This window comes from Myxine glutinosa, chromosome 12, assembly GCF_964187855.1.
Source record: "Myxine glutinosa chromosome 12, kmMyxGlut1.1, whole genome shotgun sequence".
Classification (NCBI taxonomy): domain Eukaryota; kingdom Metazoa; phylum Chordata; class Myxini; order Myxiniformes; family Myxinidae; genus Myxine; species Myxine glutinosa.
The window spans coordinates 29,505,510-29,517,090 of record NC_136272.1 but is presented as its reverse complement, the minus strand read 5'-3'; positions in this window follow the sequence as shown (position 1 = coordinate 29,517,090).

The window sequence follows — 11,581 nt, the reverse complement described above, 5'->3', positions numbered from 1 at the left end:
AAATGTTCGGAATGGCATTTCTTGTTGTACACCGCACCTTTCCTATGCCATCTGCAGGCATTGCAAATCGTCATTGCCGGGCACCGAAGGGAGCTCGCAGTGACGCACGCTGAAAGGGAGTACTCAGTTTTCACTCTCGTTGTTTGTTTGTTTGTTGTACACCGCACCTTTCCTATGCCATCTCTAGGCATTGCAAATCGGCATTGCTGGGCACCGAAGGGGGCTCGGCAGTGACGCACGCTGAAAGAGAGTACTCAGTTTTCACTCTCATTGTTTGTTTGTTTGTTGTACACCGCTCCTTTCCTATGCCATCTCCAGGCATTGCAAATCGTCATTGCTGGGCACCGAAGGGGGCTCGGCAGTGATGCACGCTGAAAGGGAGTACTCAGTTTTCACTCTCGTTGTTTGTTTGTTTGTTGTACACCGCTCCTTTCCTATGCCATCTCCAGGCATTGCAAATCGTCATTGCTGGGCACTGAAGGGGGCTCGGCAGTGACGCACGCTGAAAGGGAGTACTCAGTTTTCACTCTCGTTGTTTGTTTGTTTGTTTGTTGTACACCGCTCCTTTCCTATGCCATCTCCAGGCATTGCAAATCGTCATTGCTGGGCACCGAAGGGGGCTCGGCAGTGACTCACGCTGAAAGGGAGTACTCAGTTTTCACTCTCGTTGTTTGTTTGTTTGTTTGTTGTACACCGCTCCTTTCCTATGCCATCTCCAGGCATTGCAAATCGTCATTGCTGGGCACCGAAGGGGGCTCGGCAGTGACGCACGCTGAAAGGGAGTACTCAGTTTTCACTCTCGTTGTTTGTTTGTTTGTTGTACACCGCTCCTTTCCTATGCCATCTCCAGGCATTGCAAATCGTCATTGCTGGGCACTGAAGGGGGCTCGGCAGTGACTCACGCTGAAAGGGAGTACTCAGTTTTCACTCTCGTTGTTTGTTTGTTTGTTGTACACCGCTCCTTTCCTATGCCATCTCCAGGCATTGCAAATCGTCATTGCTGGGCACCGAAGGGGGCTCGGCAGTGACGCACGCTGAAAGAGAGTACTCAGTTTTCACTCTGGTTGTTTGTTTTCTTGCTTTCTTTCTTTCTTTCTTGCTTTCTTTCTTTCTTGTTTGTTTGTTTGTTTGTTTGTCCGGGCGATATCTCAGCCATCCTTTGAGCTAGGGAGCTGAAATTTCGGCACAATAGTGAGCAAGTCCTTTGTCAAAAACGTTATTTTTTGTTTTTTGATTAATCAATTAATTGATGAGTTATTTAATTATTAGCGATTAATTAAGTACTTATTTAATTAATTAAATTTCATTTCTCTTCTGACCATTAACTCAGGCACCTTTTGAGTTAGGAAGCTGATATTTGGACATGCCAATGACCAGGTGATTTGGCTGCAAAGGCTATTTTTGATTTATTAATTAATCAATTAATCAATCAATCGATTAATTATTTAATTATTTGATTAATGACAAATTTTTTTTTTTTTTTAAGGTTACAGATTCTGATGAAATGGTGGTGGTTTATGTGTTCTCTGACCGAATTGATTAATAATTTAATTTTTTTATGATTATTATTTATTTATTTTCATTATTAATCATTTATTTATCTTCTTTCTCATTTGGCCAATATCTCAGGCACCTTTTGAGCTCAGAAGCTAATATTTGGACATGAGTGACCAGGTGATGTGGCTATCAAGGATATTTTAGATTTATTGATTAATCATTTAATCGATTCATTATTTATTGATTAATCGATGAATTACTTATTGATTAATCAATTAATTATTAAATTTTTTATTAATGACTTATTTGATTAAATTTCTAAAAGTTCTTCGGATGAAGCACTAGTGGTTTTGTTATGGTATTAGCCAATTGATTAAGAAAATATTTTGTGATAATCTTTTGTTGATTTTAATTGTACAATTAATCAATCAATTAGCGTACACCTCTCCCTCCCAATGCAGCCTCTATGAGCTGCACTGCGGTATTGCCGGGCGCCTGAGGCGCCCCGGCAATGCCGCGCTGTAGGATATTTAAATATTTGGCATGGGGGCGGTGTACTTTGAATGTATGTGTACTTGTTGTACACCGCACCAGTAGGGAGATAATGGGGCTTCCAGGACACCCATGTATTTAGATGAGACTTTTCCCCAAACTGCCCATTTTTCCCCTGATTACCGCGACACCCCTTTCTCCTTTTACATGTAAGTGAATGGGGGAGTCCTTACTTAACCTCCAAGGACCACGCGACATTCAAAATTCCTCATTGATCCTATGAATATTTGCTCATTTTCTAATTTTTTAAACAACTCCATTCTCTTATGGAACTCATCCCCATCTAGGATATTGATAAACTTTACATTAAGCACCTTTCTCTGTGCGTTTATAAAATGATATGTTTCACGGAGGGACCTGGTCTGTCCTCCTCCCGATCCACATACCATTTTAAAATTATAATATTTATTATCCGGTTGATAACCATCAAAGTTCTCACTCCACTCTAATATATTTTTCTTCCCGCCCTCCATTACCCCATTTAACAAATGAATACGTTTATCAGTCTTGAGGACCTTCTGACCAGTGATCCTCTCAACCTCTCGGATCTGGTATTTCTCACACTCATTATGTTTTTCATCTATATACCAATCTTGAGATTTTCTCCATTCTTTATTCCCTTTATATATAACCAAAAGGTACACACATGACACCACCATCTAAAATATATCGTTTATCATCATATGCTCCTAGTGATAGTTTATTTATCTCTTCTGAATATAATTCATGCTTATAACTCCTAATCCCTTTTACCTTTCTATACTGTTCCTCCCCACTCATCAAACATTGATAATAATGACCAAAATTTATACTTTCTTTAATTAAATTTTTCTTAATCCCCTTGAGCTTCTGATCACACTTCTCCACATTCCCAACTCTATATTTATACGCATAAGCCTTTGCTCTCAATGCTATGAACTCACTCAGAATATTTCCACCAAGCTCATCCTTGAACTTTCCAATCACCTTTTTATTTTGATTCGAGAACAATTCACTCTTTTGACCATAGTTGCTTGTATCATAAATTACAGAATCGGCTTTCATATCATCATAGATGTCATCTGTCTTGATACTCAGAATGAAGCTGTCCGTATCCATATACATCAACATGACGTTATCATCATACTTTGTTTTCAAATTCTCATAATAATATTCATACATCAGTAGTTTTGATAGATCGAGAACAGTAGTACCAATATAAATCGGTTTATCCATCTCAATTTCTTCTTTCATCATATGAACAGCACAAAAGTTTTCTGTAAAGATTTCAACACGCTCAAAGCTCGGTCTGTTGATTAGTTTGGAAGTTTGTTCCCAGGAAGTTGTCAACTTGATATTTTGTCTCTTTCTAACATTTTCCATAGTCTTCCCAAACACCGCGTTATTCATCAACTTATAAAAATCTTTCTCAAAGTCAGTCTTTCCAAGCGTTCTCTTTCGAGTGTTAAAATCAATATATTTCATTAACCAGTAACTCTGTTTGAATTTCAGGACCCGATGAACTTTCTCAACAATTAGACCATGTTTCACAAATTGTAAAAGATTTCTCTGATGTAGTACATAGTTCTTTTTATCAAAGAATGTTGTTAAAAGTTTTTCTGTTCTTGATTTCTTATCAAATGATTTCTGGTATTCACTCAACCACTCTGGGTTTGTTAATTCTTTCTCACACCCGAAAGGAAGATCTTTATGTTTCTCAAAGAGTTCTTTTGGATACTTTAGATCAACCTCCAGGAAATACCCTTCTTTCCTTTCATCCAACTCTTTTTGTGTTGAACTCAGAATCTTTTCTAGAACACCCTCATGATCACTCTCCCATTTCAATCCTCCATAAGGTTGTGCTTGGGACATTGCCCACCCATAGAGGTTGTTGGCGTCATAATACATGAGATAGGAACTATCTTTTTTTGTATCATAATCTGGAAGATATTTGTTATTTGCTTTTGAATATCTTGATGAGCAGACTTGTGAAATTCCCCCTCTCTTTGCTCTCTCTATCATCAGGAGCATATCAACATCGGTTATCAAATCCAAATCTTGTTTAGTCATTTTTAACATAGCACTCCAAGCAAGACCCGGTGCTGTGAAATAATGAGCAGGGTCCAAGCCATATCCAGAAAGACACACGGATCTAAATGCTTCGAATACATCTGCTAGAAGAAGGACATCAGTCTTGAGATAGAGATCATGATAATCACCCATATTATTGATATTGTATTTTTTCCAAACATTTTGAGCATGTACATAATTATCATCTGAAACATTGCTATTATTTAGAATATTATAAAAATCTTCTTTTGGAGGAAGTTTATTTTCATCAAATCTTTTAAATGAATCCATATAGTCGTACGGGTAAATTCCCTTTTGTGTTAGGAGTTCCGTATCCTCATAATTACTCTCCAAACATGGAAATTTTTTCAAATTTTTAACTAGGTTAGCAAGAGGACTAGCCATGAATTTATATGTATCCAAGAATCGAATTCTTGTAGTTGGTCTTGTTGGAATGATTTTTGTAAATGAGATGTATTTTTGATCTGTACTTGGAATAGCACTGATACTCCCAGGAGTCTTTGACAACTCTTTAATAAACAAGTGTGTATCATAATGAGCGTTGTTATGAAGAAAGACAGGAATGAACGAGGGGAGTTTATAATTAATATTACAACTTTGATGAGCCGTACCTCTATATTTACCATTGAGATGGCAATGATCTCTAACCTTTAGGCTTTCACCAATTTTCTCCTCACAAATATGACAGACATTGTTTTTTCTAAATTCCCTTTTCTCTTCACTCGTCAAGTACATTGGTTTATTGGTTTCTCTCATTATCGTGGTTAATCGAACACAGTCTTTTTCTAGTCGTTTCACAAACTCCTCTGGGGCATTTGAGCCTCTATACTCCTCTAACTTGTTATATTCACCACCAATGGATGATTTGATATAATAACAAAATCCGCAAGGAGTATGTTTTTGATACTTATTTGTGTATGATTCTTTTGGATCTGGAGCCGCTGTTGCTATTTTCTCCAAGATACTCTCAAAATCAGCATATATCCCAAAGGGTGTTTAATTGTTTTATTTTGATCTTTGAATGAAATTTTAGAACCAGGCTTTGGAAGTGTAATGACTGTTGCTTTCTCATTTGAACAATATTGTTTATGAGTATCCAATCTCTCCTGTGAATGAAATGTATTCAAACACCGACGACATGGATAAACTTTACATTTTCTAGAATAGACTTGTGGTTTAATTAATCTTGAAAAGTTCTTGATATAAGCATAATGTTCAATTTCACCAGATCAGAAATACAAGAGATCAACATGTTTTTCTTTCTCATAATCTGAGATTTGTAAAATCTGCACTTTATTCTTTTCAGTCAACCCATAGACATTTATAGAAATATTATTTAACTTTTCAAACTTTGGAATATTATAAAGAGTCATCGGAAATTTCAAATTTTTCATATTCAATTCATTTTCATATTTCATATAATTGCTTACTCTTTCAGCATGTTCTTTTGCTGGATGTAGATATGCTAGTACAGACCACAAGAAACACTTGTTATCAGCATTCTGAATATTTACGATAGCATTTTTATCTTTGATGATTTTAGGAAGTTGAATATATGATCTTGCTTGTAGTGGATCAGATTAAAAAATGTGAACATCAACAAACAGAACCTTTTCAACAGTGAGACCGCTTCCGACAATAAGATCATCAATATCAAATTCACTATATTTAAGCTCATTAAAGACCTGTTCTTTATTTCTATCATAATCATTCTTATTAAGTACCATATAAGTTGTTGTATGTAGGTAAAAGTTAAATGGTGGATCTTCCTTTTTACGAAGAACCAATTTAGCCCCCAAATAATATTTACAACTTCCCATTTCAGATATAGTCTCATCAATCTGATCATCTATTCCTTCCTTTGTAAGATCAACAGCAGCTCCCAGAGAACGGGGGACTGGATCTTTGAAACGGAACAATCTAATTTTAATATTTCCTTTGAAAGCACCATCTAAATTTTCAATCTCATAATATGGAACTTGGTGTTTCTTTGTCTTCTCATGACGCTTCCAATCCTTCTTGAGGATGTAGTGTTGACAGCGCTCACAATAGACCTTTGGAAGAACCTTTGGTTTGAGATTCTTCAAATGTTTTTGAGTATCTAAGTGTTGATCATACCCACTTCTCAGAACCCATGTCTTACAAATCTTACAATACTTATTAACTATACTCTTTAAATGTTTTTGTGTTTTATAATGTTTATTGATATGTTTGTAGTTCTGCTCACAACTCTCACAGTAAGTATAATTCATCATATTTATATAGTAAAAAAACTTCACTATTTACTAGTTATCTTTTACTTAAAATAAAACATGAAAAAATTGAAAACAAGAGTCAGGAAACTCAATTAAATTTGGGCAACTTATTCATACGTTTCTTGGTTAGGATGTGATATCTACAACTAGTCTTCTTCATATCCTTATCACAAAGATCACAATGTTCCATCTCTTCTTCTTTATAACCGTTAAGAACATTATCTCAATGGTGCTTTGTTTGTTTGTTTCCTTTTATCAAGTACTCTAATTAGCTTATTACAAGGTTCACATCTTATCATATTTTTACTCTTATCAGATGTATTGATAGCATGTTTAATGGTCCTGATATGAGCATCATATCGATTGTACTGTTTATCACAGGCGGAACAATAACCAGAATTCATGCTATTTATACAGTGAAAAAACTTCATATTTCTCCATCACTAAACTCTATATAGTAATCGGAATCATCAATAAAACTACTCTCATAACTATCATCTGAACAGATACTAAAGCTTTCTTCTGATCCGAGGCTCTCAGTATCAAATTCAGAATCACTGAAAAAGTCTTCTTCGGAATAACTACTCATTTAATTAGTAAGAAACACAATTTCCATTTATATCAATACACTTTCTTTCAATTACAGAATCAACTACAACATGACTCAAATTGAATGTAATTTTCAAATAATCATGAATAATAAGTGTTCTGAGAGACAAAGTCCCAGAAATATTTACATCTTTATTTATTTCAATACCTTTGGGTTTATTAAGGTATATACAAATGTCTCCACGAGAATTGTCGATGGTCTTATCATACATCTTTAAAGCCTCAGGATCAATTTTAGATTCTAGTCTTGTCAGAATAGCCAGTAGAAGTGGAGATACTTTTGTAAGACTTACCTTGAGTGATGACTTTACAGGATAGGCTCTTCCTTTAAATGAAATAGAGGGACTCATGTTATTTTCCATAACTGGTTTTACCCAAAAATTTCCATATTTATCTTTGTTTAATTTAACATCTTTGACATATTTTTCTATATCTTCCACCGAGGTAGAGATTGATTGAAATTTGTCTTTTGTGCTTTGAAACATTGTATTTATTGGCTAATAAACTTGCGTTTAGTTTAAGTAAAAATTTACCATATAAATATGATAAGTTCTGAAGGATACTTAGAATTTCCAGACTCTCCATATGATAAATTAGAGAATTGTCTGGCTTGTGATAGAATAGGGCTTAATAATGAGGGTTCATATAAACAATGTATTTTCTGTGATTTAATTTTAATTAATGATAATAAAAAATATAAAAAAATATATAACTCTTTTAAATTAGAACCAAAAATGAATTACTTTACAAGATTAATAAGAGAGATGAATGTTAAGTATTGTGATGATAATACACCATTTCTTTCAAGGGAAGAGACTATTTGTATTGAGGAAATGTATAAGGGTTTAATGATATTTATTATTCAAAATAATTTTAATGGAAATGTTAATACAAGATACTATATAAATAAAATAATGAATTATTTTGAAATTAAACCCGAACTCAGGATAAAATATAGAGTTTCTAAAATAGCTCAAAAAAGTTAGATGACTTGTTTTCCAAATATATAAATGAATGATTTTTTACCCGTTTGGGAAAATAAGATACAATTTAATAACCATAAAAAAATTCCAAATTAATTGAGATGTCTAATAGTTGGTTCAAGCGGATGTGGAAAAACCTGTTTGCTTTTAAAGATGCTCCTTACCCCCAACTTTTTAGATTATGATAATTTAATAATTTTTACGAAGTCAAGTTTTCAACCCGAGTATCAACTACTATCACAAGGTTTTAATGCGGGTCTTAAAAAGGAAGACATTATCGGTTTATTTAAACTTCAAAACAAACTAAATGATTACAACATTGAGGATATAATACAACTATTTTGTGATACACAGAAATCAAAATCAAAACCCACAACTTGTATTCTCAGTGATAATACGGATGATATACCTTCACCTCAAGATTTAGATAAATCAAAAAAGAACCTCATTATCTTTGATGATTGTGTTAATGAGAGAAACCAAACAGTAATGGATAGCTACTATACAAGAGGGAGACATTCTTCTTGTAATTGTATTTATCTTAGTCAGTCATATTTTCAACTCCCTCGACGCTCAATAAGAAACAATGCCAATACTTTTATTTTATTTAAGTTAAATTCAATAGATGTAAATAATTTTTGGAGAGATAATTGCTCTACATTATGCAGTAAAAAAGAATTTGAAAATTATATGAAACACACAATTGGAAAATATAAATATATTGTTGTGAAACAAGATGAGATATTAAAGGATGTATTTTTATTTTAAACATAATTACATATACTAGGGCATGCCCGTACTATATATATATCTAAAATTATATCCCCCCCCTCTATTTACATGAAATGGTTTGGTCCAAAGCGAACGGCTTGCGAGTACGGTGACAATCCCCCCCCTCTATTTACATGAAATGGTTTGGTCCAAAGCGAACGGCTTGCGGAGTTTGGTAAAGAAATCGCCATAGCTCGGTAACTACTTGTCCGATTAATATGAAACCTTGAAAAGGCACATCCTCGGGTCCCCAGCAATATACCTGGCAAGTTTCAAGTATATCGGACCCGTGGTTGTCGAGAAACAGCGGTCGCATACAGACACACACACAGACACACACACAGAGATTACTGGAATTATAGATAGATAAATGACAACAATTATTATTAACCTTGTGGGTAAATCTGCTTCTGGAAAGAACTTTCATAAATCTAAACTCTTGAATAGTAAAAATGAAAAGATTGTAAGTTTTTAAAAAAAACATCCTGTGATTCGTATTGTATCTACAACAACTAGAACCATGCGACCTGGAGAAGTAGAAGGTAAAGATTATTACTACATTTCAATGGAGGAACATATGCGATTGAGGAACGAAGGTCAAATATTTGAGGAGGTCTCTCTTGGTTCTACAAAATATTCACATTGTAAGAGTGAGTTAAATAAACTAAAATCTAACGGTCTTGGGATTTTAGAAACGAATCCTGAAGGAATGAGACAAATTATTAAACATTTGTGTGGTGATGGAGTTAAGATTTTATCATTCGGTTTTGATATCGATGAGGAGACACAACGCAAACGTATGAAAAGCAGAGATACAAGTATTAGTGAAGAAGAAATTACAACTCGTATTAATACTAATAAAGAATTTGATGAAATATTTAAAGAAAAGGATTTATTTCAACACATCTACTTTAACGAAAAAGAAAAGGAAAATTTTCCCATTGACCTTTACAATTCATTAAATGATATTTTTCAATAAATAAATACAGAAAATGAATACCGAAGAAAGAGCAAGAAAGTTTAAAGAACATCAAGAGTTGGTTTCAAAAGTTGTAAAGCAACAGGAAGAGATAAAGAAGAAACGGAGACAGAAACTAACTGGTGAAGAAGCCTTTGAAAGAAAACAAGATAAATTTTTTAAACCACTTTAAAAAACTCAACAAACGATTTCACCTACAGTTCCCACGGTAGAATTTACTCCGAAAAAACTTCAAATGCTCAAAGATTTTAGTCAAATGACAGAGAAAGAACTTGGAGAATTAGAATATGATGATGAAGGATTATTTCGGAAACTTGAGGAGGTAAATCAACCCCCTAATTATGTTGTGGAAGCTCTTCAAAACAATGAATATTTGGCGGATTCAAAAACCAGAGCAGGTCTCATTCCAACAGAAGAACCAGCACAGTTCCATCTTGTGAAAGAAAAGTTATTGATATTTAATGATAAATTGGTGTTCTTAAGTTCTGCTCAACCAAATGTTGAATTAACTCCAAGATTAATGTTTCTTCTAACAAACTCCGGATTCAGCGGTTCAAAATATTTTGATGAACCACTTGATATGGAAAGAGAGGAAGATAGAGAGTATATTGAGTTGCTAAATGCACTTGATTATGGAGTTTCTGTTGCTGGTAAAAGGAAGAAGAATGAGAAGGAGAAACATATTATTGATGCTTTAAGTAAGCTTGGTTCGGGTGTTAGTTTTCTTCCAAATGACACATCACAATTAGTTAATAGGCTATTATTGTTGTTAGGTAGTAAGAAGGCTGGAAACAACAATTGTTTTAATGAATCCTCAGCCATTTTAGATCAGTTGATGAATATGAAAATAATTAATAAATGTCAATACAAAGATATTTTATTAGATATTAAATAAGATGAGAAGCACAATTCTTAGTTTTAATTTCACAACGAGTGATTACACAGCTTCATTCCCTTACCCACTACAACTTGACCCCCTTGTCTCATATGAGGCTTCTTTATTGTCGATGGAAACTTATAATACACATTTTAATATCACAGAGAAAAACAACAAGTTTAGTTATAATCCAGGAAGTGAATATAAAACTATAACCGTTTCACCTGGAGCTTACGAGATTTCTCAAATATCTTCTGAAGTCTCTCGCCTTATGAAAGAAAAAGGTGATGAACCAAAAAATATGGTAATAGATATTCAAAAACACACTTCAAAATCAACTATTAAACTTAAAAATAATTATAAAGTTGATTTCACGATTGAAAATTCGTTTAGAGAGCTATTGGGTTTCTCTTCAAAAAAGATTGAAAATAACGGGACGTTTTACAGTGATAATGTTATCCAAATATCCTCCGGTATAAATTCAGTATTAATTCATTGTGATTTGATTGATGGTGCTTATAACGATGGAATAAGAAAAAATACAATATTTTCATTCAGTGCATACTCAACCCCGATTGGTTATAAATTTAATATGGAACCAAAAAATCTTGTCTATTTACCTGTCAGGAAAAACCATATACAGAGTAAATTTTAGGATAACCGACCAAGATAATCGTATGATATCCTTTAATGATGAAATTATATCCATCAGAATTCACCTACGTGAAGTTTTTCAATAAATAAATAATGGTTATTGTGAGAAAACACGAGTTGGGAAAATATAAAATAATTACAGGGGAGGGTATGTACCTTTCACCATGCTATAAGGGTGAAGGTATGTTTCTTGGGAGAGGATACTATAAACCTAAGAGACAACGAGGTGTAGGTCATCAATTTAGAAATAAAGGAGATGGGATAATTGATACTCTAATGGGTATTGGTTCAACCATCCTTAAACATAAAGACCTAATTGGTTCAACTGCTTCTG